The sequence below is a fragment of the Coturnix japonica genome, unplaced genomic scaffold, assembly GCF_054131305.1.
Source record: "Coturnix japonica strain WE unplaced genomic scaffold, WE-NBRP24 Scf061, whole genome shotgun sequence".
NCBI classification, from domain to species: domain Eukaryota; kingdom Metazoa; phylum Chordata; class Aves; order Galliformes; family Phasianidae; genus Coturnix; species Coturnix japonica.
In genome coordinates, this window is record NW_028188964.1 from 1,012,501 (window position 1) to 1,017,500 (window position 5,000).

Below are 5,000 nucleotides of genomic sequence, written 5' to 3' on the forward strand. Positions count from 1 at the left end.
AGGGATGGGGGGGTCCGCGACGGGGTTGCGGGTATGCGGGTAGACCTGGCTGCCGGCCGGCGCCTGATCTTCCCGGCCCCGCGTCCGTCTTCCACCTTCCCCCCCCCCCCCCCCCCCCAGTCCACACCGCACGAGCGGGAACCCGACCCGTACCCGACGGCGGCCCGCCTCCGCCTGCCCCCACCCCGGCCCTCGCCCACAACCCGCCCTCTCCCGGACGCATCTCGCCCGACCGGCCCGCGACCGTGTTTTTTTATTTGTTTGTTTGTCTTTGTTTTTGTTTTTTTTTTTTTTTTGTTTGGTCGGTCGGTCACTCGCTCGGTTATTTGTTTGGACCCGATTGGCCCGTTTGGTTTTTTTCTTTTCTTTCCTTTTTCCGCCGGGGTGCTCCTGACGGCTCGGCCCAATGGCGGCTCGACTCGGCGACCGGAGCCCGCCAAAACGCCTCGCCACCCCCCAGCCCCACCGCCACCACCGCCACCACCTCCTCCTCCCGCCGAAAATCCCACGTACCGTTCCACCTCATCTGCCGGCTGGGAGAGAGGCTAGGCGCGAACCCCGCGGGGGACGCGGCCGCCTCCCGCCGGCCCACCTCTCGCCGCTGCCGTCTTCCCGCCGCTCTTTCGCCATCCCTCGCCACGCGGCCTGCCCGCAGTCCGGATATCCGGCCCGAACGGACCTTGGTGGGCGGGGCCCGCGCACGCGCCCACGCTCTTCCTGCAGAGCCGGGGAGGCGGGGGGGGGCGGGGCGGCTTTTCCAAAATCTAAAAAAGGGGAAAGCAAAGAAGAACCCACGAGAAAAACAAACAAACAAACAAACAAACAAACAAACGGAAAATAATAAAACCGAGAGGGCGCGTGGGGGCACGGACAAACAATCGAACGGACCAAAGTACGAACGAACGGACGAACAAACAAACACGCAGACAAAAGGGCAAAACCGCGGTGGCGGTGGCGGGACGGCCAGCTTCAAGCAAGGCCGAACCGAGAAGCCCGGGTGCGCCCCGACCCGGCGAACAGCGGCCGGCTCATACGTGCACCCTGGTCGTTCCGCGGCTGCGGCCGAGTGGCGGCTCCGTGGCGCCTCCGGTGCTCCGGCACGGTCTACCCGGCTCCGAGCGGGCCGTGGTGCTCGGCGGCGGCTGCTAGCGGTCGCTGCCTATGCGGCTCGACTAGGTCGGCACGGTCTACCCGGCTCCGAGCGGGCCGTGGTGCTCGGCGGCGGCTGCTAGAGGTCGCTGCCTATGCGGCTCGACTAGGTCGGCACGGTCTACCCGGCTCCGAGCGGGCCGTGGTGCTCGGCGGCGGCTGCTAGAGGTCGCTGCCTATGCGGCTCGACTAGGTCGGCACGGTCTACCCGGCTCCGAGCGGGCCGTGGTGCTCGGCGGCGGCTGCTAGAGGTCGCTGCCTATGCGGCTCGACTAGGTCGGCACGGTCTACCCTGCTCCGTGCGTGCGCGAGGGCTCGGCGGCGGTCGCTAGGTGTCGCTGCACGTCTGCCAGCCCGTCCGTCAGCGACCTCTAGCGTCCGCGGCGGAGCAGGGTAGACCGTGCCGACGTGAGCCGGCCGCCGCTCAGCGACCCCTGGCCGCCGCCGCATGAGCTTCGGTCCGCTCGGAGCCGGGTAGACCGTGCCGACCAACTCGAGCCGGACGTGCAGCGACCGCTGGCCAGCGCGGAGGCTCGTGTGCGCCGGCACGGTCCAGCCTCTCCCGGCGGGCTCCGTTCGGTTCGGACGTTCCTCGGTGGTGTCCGGGGGGTCTCAGCCGCGGCGGAAGAGTGCGCCGGCACTGCACAGCCCCTCCCTGCGGGCTCCGCTCGGCACGGACTTTCCTCGTCGGCGTCCGGCGATCTGAGCCGCGGCGGCTCGAGTGCGCCGGCACGGTCCAACCGCTCCCGGCGGGTTCCGCTCGGCTCGGACGCTCCTGGGCGGAGTCGGGCGATCTGAGCCGCGGCGGCTCGAGTGCGCCGGCACGGTCCAACCGCTCTCGGCGGGCTCGGCTCGGCTCGGACGTTCCGCGGCGGCGTCCGGGGGGTCTCAGCCGCGGAGGCTCGGGTGCGCCGGCACGGTCCAGCCTCTCCCGGCGGGCTCCGCTCGGCTCGGACGTTCCTCGGCGGCGTCCGGCGATCTGAGCCGCGGCGGCTCGAGTGCGCCGGCACGGTCCAACCGCTCCCGGCGGGTTCCGCTCGGCTCGGACGCTCCTCGGCGGAGTCGGGCGATCTGAGCCGCGGCGGCACGGTCCAGCCTCTCCAGGCGGACTCAGCTCGGCTCGGACGTTCCGCGGAAGTGGCCAAGTGCCGCTCTTGTGGCTGCTCCGCTGCGCCGGCACTGTGTACCCGGCTCCGAGCGTCTCCGGGGGGGGGGGGGTGGAGGGGGGGGAGGAGGGGGGGGGGGGGGAAGAGGGGGGCGGGGGAGGGCGGAAGAGGGGGGCGGGGGGGGGCGGAAGAGGGGGGGGGGGGGGCACGGCGTCGGCGGCTAGGCGTCGCTGCCCATGCGGCTCGGCTAGGTCGGCACGGTCTACCCGGCTCCGAGCGGGCCGTGGTGCTCGGCGGCGGCGGCTAGGCGTCGCTGCCCATGCGGCTCGGCTAGGTCGGCACGGTCTACCCGGCTCCGAGCGGGCCGTGGTGCTCGGCGTCGGCGGCTAGGCGTCGCTGCCCATGCGGCTCGACTAGGTCGGCACGGTCTACCCGGCTCCGAGCGGGCCGTGGTGCTCGGCGGCGGCGGCTAGGGGTCGCTGCCTGTGCGGCTCGGCTAGGTCGGCACGGTCTACCCGGCTCCGAGCGGGCCGTGGTGCTCGGCGGCGGCGGCTAGGCGTCGCTGCCCATGCGGCTCGGCTAGGTCGGCACGGTCTACCCGGCTCCGAGCGGGCCGTGGTGCTCGGCGTCGGCGGCTAGGCGTCGCTGCCCATGCGTCTCGACTACGTCGGCACGGTCTACCCGGCTCCGAGCGGGCCGTGGTGCTCGGCGGCGGCGGCTAGGGGTCGCTGCCTATGCGGCTCGACTAGGTCGGCACGGTCTACCCGGCTCCGAGCGGGCCGTGGTGCTCGGCGGCGGCGGGTAGGGGTCGCTGCCTATGCGGCTCGACTAGGTCGGCACGGTCTACCCGGCTCCGAGCGGGCCGTGGTGCTCGGCGGCGGCGGGTAGGGGTCGCTGCCTATGCGGCTCGACTAGGTCGGCACGGTCTACCCGGCTCCGAGCGGGCCGTGGTGCTCGGCGACGGCGGCTAGGGGTCGCTGCCCGTGCGGCTTGCGTGTAGCTGCCAGGTCTACCCGCTTTCGGCTAGGCTTTGCCGCCCTGTGAGATGGGGGGGCGCTAAAGCTCCGGAGCTTGCTGGGGGGTCGCTCTAGTTTCTTACCTACCGTTACGTCGACGTAGAGCGCCGCTTAGCCTCGGCGCCGCTGCCGGTAGTCGGCGCCGTTCTTTTCCGAAGCAGTTTTTTCTTATGCCTTCCGTTTTCGTCTGCAGGAGCGAGCGCGTGCTCGTCTCCAGAGGCGGCAACGAGCGGGCGCAGGCGAGCGCGGTTGACCGCCGGGCTGTGGAGTTTTTCGGTTGCGGCTTTCTGGTGCGCCGCTTGTTTCGCTCGGTCCGGTGGCCTCCGTCGGTCGGATGTTCGCTGCCCGTGTCGCAGTTCGGCCCCGGACTCTGGCGTTCGCTCGTTCCGCGAGCGGGGGAACCCGCCAAAATCGGGGCGAAAGGCGAGAGAGTGAGCGTGGGCAGGCGTCTCCCCGCGCCGCGCTGCCGTGGGAAGAGCCCCGAGGAGGGAGGAAGGAAGGCAGACAGAGACAGGCAGAGGGAAGAAAAGGGCGCGGGCCGGCGTGCCGGGCGGCCGGCAGTCGGACGCAGAAGGGCCGGGGGCGTCCCCGGCGGGTCCCGCCGTGTCCCGCCGTCACGAGGGAAGGAGAAGGGGGACCCGGAGCTCGCTTGTCGCGGCGGCGGCGCCGCGTTCTCCCTTTCGCACCGCTCTCACTCGCACGCGGGAGCCCCGACCCGATCCACCGTGGCGCTCCTCGGGCGCGTCGGAGAGGCTTCCCGGCGGGCCGGCTCAATCCCGCTCCCCGTGTCGTTCGGGGCGGCGTGGGGCGGGCCGGTGTTCAGGCAAGGGCGAGCACCTCTCGGCGGACGTTGCCCACGCACACCCACACGCACGTGCGCGTGCGGTCTTTCCGCCGCGCCCGGGTGGAAGGGCTCGTGCCTTCCCCCACCACCGTCCCTCCTCCTCTACCTCACCGCACCCTTACCCCTCCCGTACCCTCCCTGCTCCCCCCCTCCTTCCGTCGATCGATGAGGCCATTCGGGTCGCGTCGGTGAGGGCCCCCGGCGGGCCGGCGCCTCTGCGTTCCCCGTCCCGGGGAAGCCGCTGCGGCGTCCGGTGTTCAGGCACGGGCGGTCTCCTCTCCGGTTCGCTTCCCGTCGTACGCGAGGTGAGGCGCTCTCCGGCTCGCTCCGAGAGCGGCCGAGAGCTCGCCCGACCGAGCCCGGCAGTGTGACGGCCGAGCGGCCCCGCGAGCCGCAGGAGTACCCAGTGAGTCGTGAGCGAGGCGCCGGCGCCGACCCCTGTTCGGGACCCGGCGAGTGCCGGCCGCGAGCAGCAAGGCGGCGGGGTGTCAAACGAGGGAAACCGTCCGTTCGGGGAAGCGAGGCGAGGGGCTAGAAAGTTAAGGGCCGGGGGCGTCCGCCGGCCTCCCCTCCGCCCTTCGGGCCGCCGGGGTCCGCGTGCGTGGGGTTTCCTTCCGACGTTCCCGCCCGCTGCGGAGCGTGCCGCCTCGGGAAAGGGTCTCCGGTGTTGGGGCGGCGTCCGCCTCGAGGTCGCCTTCTCCTCTAGCGCGTCCGCCAGTCTCGGGCGGCGGGGTTCCGTTTCCCGCTCGCCCGCCGGTCCCGGAGGGCGGGTCAGCCCCGGCCGGTGCCGCCGTGCCGTGCCGTGCCGCGCGCCCGGCTCCCGCGGCGTGAGCCCGGAGCGCGCCGCCGGCGAAAAGGCGCGCGACGACGCGAGCTGCGCAGCGG

The 5,000-nt window shown here is 72.3% G+C and overlaps 1 long non-coding RNA gene across 1 annotated transcript in view; it reads right to left on the bottom strand.

The window, feature by feature from the left end:
• LOC146751902 (uncharacterized) overlaps positions 1 to 676 on the bottom strand; it is an 804-nt gene extending 128 nt beyond the window's left edge. The window contains exon 1 of the long non-coding RNA XR_014941162.1: positions 514 to 676. This is a non-coding gene — a long non-coding RNA (uncharacterized LOC146751902). The remainder of the gene's footprint in view (positions 1 to 513) is intronic.
• Positions 677 to 5,000: the final 4,324 nt, after the last annotated feature.